The sequence below is a fragment of the Hesperophylax consimilis genome, unplaced genomic scaffold, assembly GCF_061612785.1.
Source record: "Hesperophylax consimilis isolate HC1 unplaced genomic scaffold, BYU_Hcon_1.0 scaffold_75, whole genome shotgun sequence".
In the NCBI taxonomy this organism is placed as follows: domain Eukaryota; kingdom Metazoa; phylum Arthropoda; class Insecta; order Trichoptera; family Limnephilidae; genus Hesperophylax; species Hesperophylax consimilis.
Window position 1 is genome coordinate 110341 of NW_028301304.1, and position 15745 is coordinate 126085.

The 15745-nt window shown below is 33.7% G+C and overlaps 3 non-coding genes and 1 pseudogene across 3 annotated transcripts; 3 read left to right on the forward strand and 1 right to left on the reverse strand.

Annotated features, from left to right (window-relative positions):
- LOC149408769 (uncharacterized) overlaps positions 1 to 15745 on the forward strand; it is a 132165-nt pseudogene that overhangs the window by 103903 nt on the left and 12517 nt on the right.
- Positions 13440 to 13558, forward strand: LOC149408770 (5S ribosomal RNA). The gene has a single exon (XR_016305394.1). It is a non-coding gene; the product is annotated as a 5S ribosomal RNA (ribosomal RNA).
- On the forward strand, positions 13881 to 13999 carry LOC149408771 (5S ribosomal RNA). Its single transcript, XR_016305395.1, has one exon. It is a non-coding gene; the product is annotated as a 5S ribosomal RNA (ribosomal RNA).
- TRNAE-CUC (transfer RNA glutamic acid (anticodon CUC)) lies at positions 14591 to 14662 on the reverse strand. The gene has a single exon. It is a non-coding gene; the product is annotated as a tRNA-Glu (tRNA).

Genomic DNA, 15745 nt, shown 5'->3' on the forward strand with positions numbered 1-15745 from the left:
GACGCTTATTTCAGACTTGGGTTCGAACTTTGGAAGCAGTTTTCTCAGGCTGAATGGTACCAAACGGGCTGAAATATTGGAATAAATATAAAAATATTGGTAAAAATCAAAATCAATCACAAAATCTCCATAAAGATTGACACTAAGAAAAATCATAATTTTGATGGACGCTAATTTCATACTTGGGTTCGAACTTTGGAAGCAGTTTTCTCAGGCTCTATGGTACCAAATGGGCTGAAATTTTGGAACAGTGATAAGGATCATGCTTCGAATCGAAATCATTCTTAAAATCTCCATAAAGTTTGATTCTTAGAAAAATCATGATTCTTATGGACGCTTATTTCAGACTTGGGTTCGAACTTTGGAAGCAGTTTTCTCTTGCTCTATGGTACCAAATGGGCTGAAATTTTGGAAAAGTGGTAAGAATCGTGGTACAAATCGAATTCAGACACAAAATCTCCATCAAGAGAGATTAAAAAAAAATCATGATTTTAATGGACGCTAATTTCAGACTTGGGTTCGAACTTTGGAAGCAGTTTTCTCAGGCTCTATGGTTCCAAATGGGCTGAAATTTTGGAACAGTGATAAGGATCATGCTTCGAATCGAAATCATTCTTAAAATCTCCATAAAGTTTGATTCTTAGAAAAATCATGATTCTTATGGACGCTTATTTCAGACTTGGGTTCGAACTTTGGAAGCAGTTTTCTCAGGCTGAATGGTATCGAATGGGCTGAAATATTGGAATAAATATAAAAATAGTGGTAAAAATCGAAATCAATCACAAAATCTCCATCAAGATTGACTCTGAGAAAATTCATAATTTTAATGAACGCTAATTTCAGACTTGGGTTCGAACTTTGTAAACAATTTTCTCAGGCCCTATAGTACCGAATCTGCTGAAATTTTGGAAACATGGTCAGAATCGTGGTACAAATCGAATTCAGTCGCATAATCTCCATAAAGTTGGATTTAAAAAAAAATCATGATTTTAATGGACGCTAATTTCAGACTTGGGTTCGAACTTTGGAAGCAGTTTTCTCGGGCTGAATGGTACCAAATGGGCTGAAATATTGGAATAAATATAAAAATAGTGGTAAAAATCGTAATCAATCACAAAATCTCCATAAAGATTGACACTAAGAAAAATCATAACGAACTTTGGAAGCAGTTTTCTCTTGCTCTATGGTACCAAATGGGCTGAAATTTTGGAAAAGTGGTAAGAATCGTGGTACAAATTGAATTCAGACACAAAATCTCCATCAAGAGAGATTTAAAAAAAAATCATGATATTAATGGACGCTAATTTTAGACTTGGGTTCGAACTTCGGAAGCAGTTTTCTCTGGCTGAATGGTACCAAATGGGCTGAAATATTGGAATAAATATAAAAATAGTGGTGAAAATCGAAATCAATCACAAAATCTCCATCAAGATTGACTCTGAGAAAATTCATAATTTTAATGAACGCTAATTTCAGACTTGGGTTCGAACTTTGTAAACATTTTTCTCAGGCTCTATAGTATCAAATCGGCTGAAATTTTGGAAACATGGTCAGAATCGTGGTACAAATCGAATTCAGTCGCAAAATCTGTATTCATTTCGATTTAAAAAAAAATCATGGTTTTAATGCACGCTAATTTCAGACTTGGGTTCGAACTTTGGAAGCAGTTTTCTCAGGCTGAATGGTACCAAACGGGCTGAAATATTGGAATAAATATAAAAATAGTGGTAAAAATCAAAATCAATCACAAAATCTCCATAAAGATTGACACTAAGAAAAATCATAAATTTGATGGACGCTAATTTCAGACTTGGGTTCGAACTTTGGAAGCAGTTTTCTCAGGCTCTATGGTACCAAATGGGCTGAAATTTTGGAACAGTGATATTGATCATGCTTCGAATCGAAATCATTCTTAAAATCTCCATAAAGTTTGATTCTTAGAAAAATCATGATTCTTATGGACGCTTATTTCAGACTTGGGTTCGAACTTTGGAAGCAGTTTTCCCTTGCTCTATGTTACCAAATGGGCTGAAATTATTGACCAGTGATAAGGATCATGCTTCGAATCGAAATCATTCTTGAAATCTCCATAAAGATTGACACTTAGAAAAATCATAATTTTAATGGACGCTAATTTCAGACTTGGGTTCGAACTTTGGAAGCAGTTTTCTCAGGCTCTATGGTACCAAATGAGCTGAAATTTTGGAACAGTGGTAAGAATCGTGGTACAAATCGAATTCAGACACAAAATCTCCATCAAGAGAGATTAAAAAAAAAATCATGATTATAATGGACGCTAATTTTAGACTTGGGTTCGAACTTTGGAAGCAGTTTTCTCGGGCTGAATGGTACCAAATGGGCTGAAATATTGGAATAAATATAAAAAAAGTGGTAAAAATCGTAATCAATCACAAAATCTCCATAAAGATTGACACTAAGAAAAATCATAATTTTGATGGACGCTAATTTCAGACTTGGGTTCGGAACTTTGGAAGCAGTTTTCTCTGGCTCTATGGTACCAAATCGGCTGAAATTTTGGAAACATGGTCAGAATCGTGGTACAAATCGAATTCAGTCGCAAAATCTGTATTTATTTGGATTTAAAAAAAAATCATGGTTTTAATGGACGCTTATTTCAGACTTGGGTTCGAACTTTGGAAGCAGTTTTCTCAGGCTGAATGGTACCAAACGGGCTGAAATATTGGAATAAATATAAAAATATTGGTAAAAATCAAAATCAATCACAAAATCTCCATAAAGATTGACACTAAGAAAAATCATAATTTTGATGGACGCTAATTTCATACTTGGGTTCGAACTTTGGAAGCAGTTTTCTCAGGCTCTATGGTACCAAATGGGCTGAATTTATGGACCAGTGATAAGGATCATGCTTCGAATCGAAATCATTCTTGATCTCCATTAAGATTGACACTTAGAAAAATCATAATTTTTAATACACGCTAATTTCAGACTTGGGTTCGAACTTTGGAAGCAGTTTTCTCAGGCTGAATGGTACCAAACGGGCTGAAATATTGGAATAAATATAAAAATATTGGTAAAAATCAAAATCAATCACAAAATCTCCATAAAGATTGACAATAAGAAAAATCATAATTTTGATGGACGCTAATTTCAGACTTGGGTTCGAACTTTGGAAGCAGTTTTCTCAGGCTCTATGGTACCAAATGGGCTGAAATTATTGACCAGTGATAAGGATCATGCTTCGAATCGAAATCATTCTTGAAATCTCCATAAAGATTGACACTTAGAAAAATCATAATTTTAATGGACGTTAATTTCAGACTTGGGTTCGAACTTTTGAAGCAGTTTTCTCAGGCTCTATGGTACCAAATGGGCTGAAATTTTGGAACAGTGATAAGGATCATGCTTCGAATCGAAATCATTCTTAAAATCTTCATAAAGTTTGATTCTTAGACAAATCATGATTCTTATGGACGCTTATTTCAGACTTGGGTTCGAACTTTGGAAGCAGTTTTCTCTTGCTCTATGGTACCAAATGGGCTGAAATTTTGGAAAAGTGGTAAGAATCGTGGTACAAATCGAATTCAGACACAAAATCTCCATCAAGAGAGATTAAAAAAAAAATCATGATTTTAATGGACGCTAATTTTAGACTTGGGTTCGAACTTTGACAGCAGTTTTCTCGGGCTGTATGGTACCAAATGGGCTGAAATATTGGAATAAATATAAAAAAAGTGGTAAAAATCGTAATCAATCCCAAAATCTCCATAAAGATTGACACTAAGAAAAATCATAATTTTGATGGACGGTAATTTCAGTCTTGGGTTCGGAACTTTGGAAGCAGTTTTCTCTGGCTCTATGGTACCAAATGGGCTGAAATATTGGAATAAATATAAAAATAGTGGTAAAAATCGAAATCAATTACAAAATCTCCATCAAGATTGACTCTGAGATAATTCATAATTTTAATGAACGCTAATTTCAGACTTGGGTTCGAACTTTGTAAACAATTTTCTCAGGCTCTATAGTACCAAATCGGCTGAAATTTTGGAAACATGGTCAGAATCGTGGTAAAAATCGAATTCAGTCGCAAAATCTGTATTAATTTGGATTTAAAAAAAAAATCATGGTATTAATGGACGCTTATTTCAGACTTGGGTTCGAACTTTGGAAGCAGTTTTCTCAGGCTGAATGGTACCAAACGGGCTGAAATATTGGAATAAATATAAAAATAGTGGTAAAAATCTAAATCAATCACAAAATCTCCATCAAGATTGATTCTGAGATAATTCATAATTTTAATGAACGCTAATTTCAGACTTGGGTTCGAACTTTGTAAACAATTTTCTCAGGCTCTATAGTACAAAATCGGCTGAAATTTTGGAAACATGGTCAGAATCGTGGTACAAATCGAATTCAGTCGCAAAATCTGTATTAATTTGGATTTAAAAAAAAATCATGGTTTTAATGGACGCTAATTTCAGACTTGGGTTCGAGCTTTGGAAGCAGTTTTCTCAGGCTGAATGGTACCAAACGGGCTGAAATATTGGAATAAATATAAAAATAGTGGTAAAAATCAAAATCAATCACAAAATCTCCATAAAGATTGACACTAAGAAAAATCATAATTTTGATGGACGCTAATTTCAGACTTGGGTTCGAACTTTGGAAGCAGTTTTCTCAGGCTGAATGGTACCAAACGGGCTGAAATATTGGAATAAATATAAAAATAGTGGTAAAAATCGAAATCAATTACAAAATCTCCATCAAGATTGACTATGAGAAAATTCATAATTTTAATGAACGCTAATTTCAGACTTGGGTTTTAACTTTGTAAACAATTTTCTCAGGCTCTATAGTACCAAATCGGCTGAAATTTTGGAAACATGGTCAGAATCGTGGAAAAAATCGAATTCAGTCGCAAAATCTGTATTTATTTGGATTTTAAAAAAATCATGGTTTTAATGGACGCTTATTTCAGACTTCGGTTCGAACTTTGGAAGCAGTTTTCTCAGGCTGAATGGTACCAAACGGGCTGAAATATTGGAATAAATATAAAAATAGTGGTAAAAATCTAAATCAATCACAAAATCTCCATCAAGATTGATTCTGAGATAATTCATAATTTTAATGAACGCTAATTTCAGACTTGGGTTCGAACTTTGGAAGCAGTTTTCTCAGGCTGAATGGTACCAAACGGGCTGAAATATTGAAATAAATATAAAAATATTGGTAAAAATCAAAATCAATCACAAAATCTCCATAAAGATTGACACTAAGAAAAATCATAATTTTTAATTGACGCTAATTTCAGACTTGGGTTCGAACTTTGGAAGCAGTTTTCTCAGGCTCTATGGTACCAAATGGGCTGAAATTTTGGAACAGTGATAAGGATCATGCTTCGAATCGAAATCATTCTTAAAATCTCCATAAAGTTTGATTCCTAGAAAAATTATGATTCTTATGGACGCTTATTTCAGACTTGGGTTCGAACTTTGGAAGTAGTTTTCTCTTGCTCTATGGTACCAAATGGGCTGAAATATTGGAAAAAATATAAAAATAGTGGTAAAAATCGAAATCAATCACAAAATCTCCATCAAGATTGACTCTGAGAAAATTCATAATTTTAATGAACGCTAATTTCAGACTTGGGTTCGAACTTTGTAAAAAATTTTCTCAGGCTCTATAGTACCAAATCGGCTGAAATTTTGGAAACATGGTCAGAATCGTGGGAAAAATTGAATTCAGTTTCAAAATCTCCATAAAGTTGGATTTAAAAAAAAAATCATGGTTTTAATGGACGCTAATTTCAGACTTGGGTTCGAACTTTGGAAGCAGTTTTCTCAGGCTGAATGGTACCAAATGGGCTGAAATATTGGAAGAAATATAAAAAAAGTGGTAAAAATCGAAATCAATCACAAAATCTCCATCAAGATTGACTCTCAGAAAAATCATAATTCTAATGGACGCTAATTTCAGACTTGGGTTCGAACTTTGGAAGCAGTTTTCTCAGGCTCTATGGTACCAAATGGGCTGAAATTTTTGAACAGTGATAAGGATCATGCTTCGAATCGAAATCATTCTTAAAATTTCCATAAAGTTTGATTCTTAGAAAAATCATGATTCTTATGGACGCTTATTTCAGACTTGGGTTCGAACTTTGGAAGCAGTTTTCTCTTGCTCTATGGTACCAAATGGGCTGAAATTTTGGAAAAGTGGTAAGAATCGTGGTACAATTCGAATTCAGTCACAAAATCTCCATTAATATTGATTCTTAGAAAAATCATGATTCTTATGGACGCTTATTTCAGATTTGGGTTCGAACTTTGGAAGCAGTTTTCTCTTGCTCTATGGTACCAAATGGGCTGAAATATTGGAAAAAATATAAAAATAGTGGTAAAAATCGAAATCAATTACAAAATCTCCATCAAGATTGACTCTGTGAAAATTCATAATTTTAATGAACGCTAATTTCAGACTTGGGTTCGAACTTTGTAAACAATTTTCTCAGGCTCTATAGTACCAAATCGGCTGAAATTTTGGAAACATGGTCAGAATCGTGGTAAAAATCGAATTCAGTCGCAAAATCTGTATTAATTTGGATTTAAAAAAAAAATCATGGTTTTAATGGACGCTTATTTCAGACTTGGGTTCGAACTTTGGAAGCAGTTTTCTCAGGCTGAATGGTACCAAACGGGCTGAAATATTGGAATAAATATAAAAATAGTGGTAAAAATCTAAATCAATCACAAAATCTCCATCAAGATTGATTCTGAGATAATTCATAATTTTAATGAACGCTTATTTCAGACTTGGGTTCGAACTTTGGAAGCAGTTTTCTCAGGCTCTATGGTACCAAATGGGCTGAAATTTTGGAACAGTTATATTGATCATGCTTCGAATCGAAATCATTCTAAAAATCTCCATAAAGTTTGATTCTTAGAAAAATCATGATTCTTATGGACGCTTATTTCAGACTTGGGTTCGAACTTTGGAAGCAGTTTTCTCTTGCTCTATGGTACCAAATGGGCTAAAATATTGGAATAAATATAAAAATAGTGGTAAAAATCGAAATCAATCACAAACTCTCCATCAAGATTGACTCTGAGAAAATTCATAATTTTAATGAACGCTAATTTCAGACTTGGGTTCGAACTTTGTTAACAATTTTCTCAGGCTCTATAGTACCAAATCGGCTGAAATTTTGGAAACATGGTCAGAATCGTGGTACAAATCGAATTCAGTCGCAAAATCTGTATTAATTTGGATTTAAAAAAAAATCATGGTTTTAATGGACGCTAATTTCAGACTTGGGTTCGAGCTTTGGAAGCAGTTTTCTCAGGCTGAATGGTACCAAACGGGCTGAAATATTGGAATAAATATAAAAATAGTGGTAAAAATCAAAATCAATCACAAAATCTCCATAAAGATTGACACTAAGAAAAATCATAATTTTGATGGACGCTAATTTCAGACTTGGGTTCGAACTTTGGAAGCAGTTTTCTCAGGCTGAATGGTACCAAACGGGCTGAAATATTGAAATAAATATAAAAATATTGGTAAAAATCAAAATCAATCACAAAATCTCCATAAAGATTGACACTAAGAAAAATCATAATTTTTAATTGACGCTAATTTCAGACTTGGGTTCGAACTTTGGAAGCAGTTTTCTCAGGCTCTATGGTACCAAATGGGCTGAATTTATGGACCAGTGATAAGGATCATGCTTCGAATCGAAATCATTCTTGATCTCCATTAAGATTGACACTTAGAAAAATCATAATTTTTAATACACGCTAATTTCAGACTTGGGTTCGAACTTTGGAAGCAGTTTTCTCAGGCTGAATGGTACCAAACGGGCTGAAATATTGAAATAAATATAAAAATATTGGTAAAAATCAAAATCAATCACAAAATCTCCATAAAGATTGACACTAAGAAAAATCATAATTTTGATGGACGCTAATTTCAGACTTGGGTTCGAACTTTGGAAGCAGTTTTCTCAGGCTCTATGGTACCAAATGGGCTGAAATTATTGACCAGTGATAAGGATCATGCTTCGAATCGAAATCATTCTTGAAATCTCCATAAAGATTGACACTTAGAAAAATCATAATTTTAATGGACGTTAATTTCAGACTTGGGTTCGAACTTTGGAAGCAGTTTTCTCAGGCTCTATGGTACCAAATGGGCTGAAATTTTGGAACAGTGATAAGGATCATGCTTCGAATCGAAATCATTCTTAAAATCTTCATAAAGTTTGATTCTTAGAAAAATCATGATTCTTATGGACGCTTATTTCAGACTTGGGTTCGAACTTTGGAAGCAGTTTTCTCTTGCTCTATGGTACCAAATGGGCTGAAATTTTGGAAAAGTGGTAAGAATCGTGGTACAAATCGAATTCAGACACAAAATCTCCATCAAGAGAGATTAAAAAAAAAATCATGATTTTAATGGACGCTAATTTTAGACTTGGGTTCGAACTTTGGCAGCAGTTTTCTCGGGCTGTATGGTACCAAATGGGCTGAAATATTGGAATAAATATAAAAAAAGTGGTAAAAATCGTAATCAATCCCAAAATCTCCATAAAGATTGACACTAAGAAAAATCATAATTTTGATGGACGGTAATTTCAGTCTTGGGTTCGGAACTTTGGAAGCAGTTTTCTCTGGCTCTATGGTACCAAATGGGCTGAAATATTGGAATAAATATAAAAATAGTGGTAAAAATCGAAATCAATTACAAAATCTCCATCAAGATTGACTATGAGAAAATTCATAATTTTAATGAACGCTAATTTCAGACTTGGGTTTTAACTTTGTAAACAATTTTCTCAGGCTCTATAGTACCAAATCGGCTGAAATTTTGGAAACATGGTCAGAATCGTGGAAAAAATCGAATTCAGTCGCAAAATCTGTATTAATTTGGATTTAAAAAAAAATCATGGTTTTAATGGACGCTTATTTCAGACTTCGGTTCGAACTTTGGAAGCAGTTTTCTCAGGCTGAATGGTACCAAACGGGCTGAAATATTGGAATAAATATAAAAATAGTGGTAAAAATCTTAATCAATCACAAAATCTCCATCAAGATTGATTCTGAGATAATTCATAATTTTAATGAACGCTAATTTCAGACTTGGGTTCGAACTTTGGAAGCAGTTTTCTCAGGCTGAATGGTACCAAACGGGCTGAAATATTGAAATAAATATAAAAATATTGGTAAAAATCAAAATCAATCACAAAATCTCCATAAAGATTGACACTAAGAAAAATCATAATTTTTAATTGACGCTAATTTCAGACTTGGGTTCGAACTTTGGAAGCAGTTTTCTCAGGCTCTATGGTACCAAATGGGCTGAAATTTTGGAACAGTGATAAGGATCATGCTTCGAATCGAAATCATTCTTAAAATCTCCATAAAGTTTGATTCCTAGAAAAATTATGATTCTTATGGACGCTTATTTCAGACTTGGGTTCGAACTTTGGAAGCAGTTTTCTCTTGCTCTATGGTACCAAATGGGCTGAAATATTGGAAAAAATATAAAAATAGTGGTAAAAATCGAAATCAATCACAAAATCTCCATCAAGATTGACTCTGAGAAAATTCATAATTTTAATGAACGCTAATTTCAGACTTGGGTTCGAACTTTGTAAAAAATTTTCTCAGGCTCTATAGTACCAAATCGGCTGAAATTTTGGAAACATGGTCAGAATCGTGGGACAAATTGAATTCAGTTTCAAAATCTCCATAAAGTTGGATTTAAAAAAAAAATCATGGTTTTAATGGACGCTAATTTCAGACTTGGGTTCGAACTTTGGAAGCAGTTTTCTCAGGCTGAATGGTACCAAATGGGCTGAAATATTGGAAGAATATAAAAAAAGTGGTAAAAATCGAAATCAATCACAAAATCTCCATTAAGATTGACTCTCAGAAAAATCATAATTCTAATGGACGCTAATTTCAGACTTGGGTTCGAACTTTGGAAGCAGTTTTCTCAGGCTCTATGGTACCAAATGGGCTGAAATTTTTGAACAGTGATAAGGATCATGCTTCGAATCGAAATCATTCTTAAAATTTCCATAAAGTTTGATTCTTAGAAAAATCATGATTCTTATGGACGCTTATTTCAGACTTGGGTTCGAACTTTGGAAGCAGTTTTCTCTTGCTCTATGGTACCAAATGGGCTGAAATTTTGGAAAAGTGGTAAGAATCGTGGTACAATTCGAATTCAGTCACAAAATCTCCATTAATATTGATTCTTAGAAAAATCATGATTCTTATGGACGCTTATTTCAGATTTGGGTTCGAACTTTGGAAGCAGTTTTCTCAGGCTGAATGGTATCAAATGGGCAGAAATATTGGAATAAATATAAAAATAGTGGTTAAAATCGAAATCAATCACAAAATCTCCATAAAGATTGACACTAAGAAAAATCATAATTTTGATGGACGCTAACTTCAGACTTGGGTTCGAACTTTGGAAGCAGTTTTCTCAGGCTCTATGGTACCAAATGGGCTGAAATTTTGGAACAGTGATAAGGATCATGCTTCGAATCGAAATCATTCTTAAAATCTTCATAAAGTTTGATTCTTAGAAAAATCATGATTCTTATGGACGCTTATTTCAGACTTGGGTTCGAACTTTGGAAGCAGTTTTCTCTTGCTCTATGGTACCAAATGGGCTGAAATTTTGGAAAAGGGGTAAGAATCGTGGTACAAATCGAATTCAGACACAAAATCTCCATCAAGAGAGATTAAAAAAAAAATCATGATTTTAATGGACGCTAATTTTAGACTTGGGTTCGAACTTTGGCAGCAGTTTTCTCGGGCTGTATGGTACCAAATGGGCTGAAATATTGGAATAAATATAAAAAAAGTGGTAAAAATCGTAATCAATCCCAAAATCTCCATAAAGATTGACACTAAGAAAAATCATAATTTTGATGGACGGTAATTTCAGTCTTGGGTTCGGAACTTTGGAAGCAGTTTTCTCTGGCTCTATGGTACCAAATGGGCTGAAATATTGGAATAAATATAAAAATAGTGGTAAAAATCGAAATCAATTACAAAATCTCCATCAAGATTGACTCTGAGAAAATTCATAATTTTAATGAACGCTAATTTCAGACTTGGGTTCGAACTTTGTAAACAATTTTCTCAGGCTCTATAGTACCAAATCGGCTGAAATTTTGGAAACATGGTCAGAATCGTGGTAAAAATCGAATTCAGTCGCAAAATCTGTATTAATTTGGATTTAAAAAAAAAATCATGGTTTTAATGGACGCTTATTTCAGACTTGGGTTCGAACTTTGGAAGCAGTTTTCTCAGGCTGAATGGTACCAAACGGGCTGAAATATTGGAATAAATATAAAAATAGTGGTAAAAATCTAAATCAATCACAAAATCTCCATCAGAATTGATTCTGAGATAATTCATAATTTTAATGAACGCTTATTTCAGACTTGGGTTCGAACTTTGGAAGCAGTTTTCTCAGGCTCTATGGTACCAAATGGGCTGAAATTTTGGAACAGTTATATTGATCATGCTTCGAATCGAAATCATTCTAAAAATCTCCATAAAGTTTGATTCTTAGAAAAATCATGATTCTTATGGACGCTTATTTCAGACTTGGGTTCGAACTTTGGAAGCAGTTTTCTCTTGCTCTATGGTACCAAATGGGCTAAAATATTGGAATAAATATAAAAATAGTGGTAAAAATCGAAATCAATCACAAACTCTCCATCAAGATTGACTCTGAGAAAATTCATAATTTTAATGAACGCTAATTTCAGACTTGGGTTCGAACTTTGTAAACAATTTTCTCAGGCTCTATAGTACCAAATCGGCTGAAATTTTGGAAACATGGTCAGAATCGTGGTACAAATCGAATTCAGTCGCAAAATCTGTATTAATTTGGATTTAAAAAAAAATCATGGTTTTAATGGACGCTAATTTCAGACTTGGGTTCGAGCTTTGGAAGCAGTTTTCTCAGGCTGAATGGTACCAAACGGGCTGAAATATTGGAATAAATATAAAAATAGTGGTAAAAATCATAATCAATCACAAAATCTCCATAAAGATTGACACTAAGAAAAATCATAATTTTGATGGACGCTAATTTCAGACTTGGGTTCGAACTTTGGAAGCAGTTTTCTCAGGCTGAATGGTACCAAACGGGCTGAAATATTGAAATAAATATAAAAATATTGGTAAAAATCAAAATCAATCACAAAATCTCCATAAAGATTGACACTAAGAAAAATCATAATTTTTAATTGACGCTAATTTCAGACTTGGGTTCGAACTTTGGAAGCAGTTTTCTCAGGCTCTATGGTACCAAATGGGCTGAATTTATGGACCAGTGATAAGGATCATGCTTCGAATCGAAATCATTCTTGATCTCCATTAAGATTGACACTTAGAAAAATCATAATTTTTAATACACGCTAATTTCAGACTTGGGTTCGAACTTTGGAAGCAGTTTTCTCAGGCTGAATGGTACCAAACGGGCTGAAATATTGAAATAAATATAAAAATATTGGTAAAAATCAAAATCAATCACAAAATCTCCATAAAGATTGACACTAAGAAAAATCATAATTTTGATGGACGCTAATTTCAGACTTGGGTTCGAACTTTGGAAGCAGTTTTCTCAGGCTCTATGGTACCAAATGGGCTGAAATTATTGACCAGTGATAAGGATCATGCTTCGAATCGAAATCATTCTTGAAATCTCCATAAAGATTGACACTTAGAAAAATCATAATTTTAATGGACGTTAATTTCAGACTTGGGTTCGAACTTTGGAAGCAGTTTTCTCAGGCTCTATGGTACCAAATGGGCTGAAATTTTGGAACAGTGATAAGGATCATGCTTCGAATCGAAATCATTCTTAAAATCTTCATAAAGTTTGATTCTTAGAAAAATCATGATTCTTATGGACGCTTATTTCAGACTTGGGTTCGAACTTTGGAATTAGTTTTCTCTTGCTCTATGGTACCAAATGGGCTGAAATTTTGGAAAAGTGGTAAGAATCGTGGTACAAATCGAATTCAGACACAAAATCTCCATCAAGAGAGATTAAAAAAAATGGGTGTGTCAAGCCTACGCAAGACAGAAGTGAAACTTCTAGTATTCTTCTCTCTCTCTCTTTTCATTTCATTCTCTCTTTTTTTCTGTCTATTGACATATTTATAAGTAGCATGTGATAAAAAAAATTAAAAGTTATAAAAAAAGAAAAAAAAAATTAGTTAAAGCGGGGATCGAACCTCGGTTCTTCACGACCACAGTCGTGCGCTCTGCCTGTAAACAGCGAAGATGAGTTAGGAGAGTGAGTTAAACTAGGTATATAATATTTACACCTTGCTAATGTTTTCAGTATTATTAGGGCTTTTTTATACTAATTTTCATATATTTATTGGCAGGTAGAGTAGAAATTAATATTGTTTAGCGTTTGCCAACGACCATACCATGTTGAACACACCGGTTCTCGTCCGATCACCGAAGTTAAGCAACATTGGGCGCGGTCAGTACTTGGATGGGTGACCGCTTGGGAACACCGCGTGCCGTTGGCCTATTTTTTATTTTAATTTCATGTTTTTTTTATTTTTTTATCATTACTATAATTAATAATATCATAAAATTCTTTAACTTTTCAAGTATGCTACAGGCCTAAAATATTACTTAGTGGATTGATATTATGGTCAACCATTGAAAAAAAAAATTCCTACAAACTTATTAATGTAATTACGATCTTTTTCAAGCGCGTATGTAATGATTATTTTTATCAACCTCGCACACACCTTGCTAATTTTTTCAATATTATTAGGGCTTTTTTATACTAATTTTCATATATTTATTGGCAGGTAGAATAGAAATTAATATTGTTTAACTTTTGCCAACGACCATACCATTTTGAACACACCGGTTCTCGTCCGATCACCGAAGTTAAGCAACATTGGGCGCGGTCAGTACTTGGATGGGTGACCGCTTGGGAACACCGCGTGCCGTTGGCCCATTTTTTATTTTAATTTTATGTTTTTTTTCATTTTTTTATCGTTAACATCATAAAAAATTTTATATCATTCTTTAACTTTTCAATTATGCTACAGGCCTAAAATATTACTTAGTGGATTGATATTATGGTCAACCATTAAAAAAAAAAAATTCCTTAAAAACAAAAAAATAATATTCCATGGCCGAGAATCGAACTCGGATCAACTGCTTCGAAAGCAACTATGCTGACCATTACACCACCAACGCCAGTTGTCGAGATGAGCTAAGAAGCATTTATATTTTACTATATCAAAAATATCCTTCCTTTGAAAAATAATGATTCTCCATAAAAAAGGAGTGCACTGCCCGGGAATCGAACCCGGGTCGCAAGAATGGGAATCTTGCATGATGTGCTTCCGCATTCCTAAAATAATTGTGAAATTATAAATACATCCCGGCTGCCAAAAGTCCATATTGAAAAATTAACAATTTTATGATTTTTTTCAAGTCACTGCTTGTATTTAATAAAATGAATTCTTAAAAATATCACCTGAAATAATCAAAACACAAATTAAATAAAACAGTATCTCAGAAAATTGACCAAAAATAATTTCCGGTACCGGGAATCGAACCCGAGCCTCCTGGGTGAGAGCCAGGTATCCTAGCCACTAGACCATACTGGACTTGCGAAATTGTGCGTAAATACGTTATTTAACTTGTTTAATAATTACAACGAATTTTGTACACCATTTTTCTGAACGGTGAGCGGTGGTGGGGGTACCCGCTTTTTCGTTTCGATCTTGACTCGGTTTTACTACGTTCCCGAAAATTCATTACGCGGCTAAAGAAGTTTCACTTCAAAAAAAATCATGATTTTAATGGACGCTAATTTTAGACTTGGGTTCGAACTTTGGCAGCAGTTTTCTCGGGCTGTATGGTACCAAATGGGCTGAAATATTGGAATAAATATAAAAAAAGTGGTAAAAATCGTAATCAATCCCAAAATCTCCATAAAGATTGACACTAAGAAAAATCATAATTTTGATGGACGGTAATTTCAGTCTTGGGTTCGGAACTTTGGAAGCAGTTTTCTCTGGCTCTATGGTACCAAATGGGCTGAAATATTGGAATAAATATAAAAATAGTGGTAAAAATCGAAATCAATTACAAAATCTCCATCAAGATTGACTCTGAGAAAATTCATAATTTTAATGAACGCTAATTTCAGACTTGGGTTCGAACTTTGTAAACAATTTTCTCAGGCTCTATAGTACCAAATCGGCTGAAATTTTGGAAACATGGTCAGAATCGTGGTAAAAATCGAATTCAGTCGCAAAATCTGTATTAATTTGGATTTAAAAAAAAAATCATGGTTTTAATGGACGCTTATTTCAGACTTGGGTTCGAACTTTGGAAGCAGTTTTCTCAGGCTGAATGGTACCAAACGGGCTGAAATATTGGAATAAATATAAAAATAGTGGTAAAAATCTAAATCAATCACAAAATCTCCATCAGAATTGATTCTGAGATAATTCATAATTTTAATGAACGCTTATTTCAGACTTGGGTTCGAACTTTGGAAGCAGTTTTCTCAGGCTCTATGGTACCAAATGGGCTGAAATTTTGGAACAGTTATATTGATCATGCTTCGAATCGAAATCATTCTAAAAATCTCCATAAAGTTTGATTCTTAGAAAAATCATGATTCTTATGGACGCTTATTTCAGACTTGGGTTCGAACTTTGGAAGCAGTTTTCTCTTGCTCT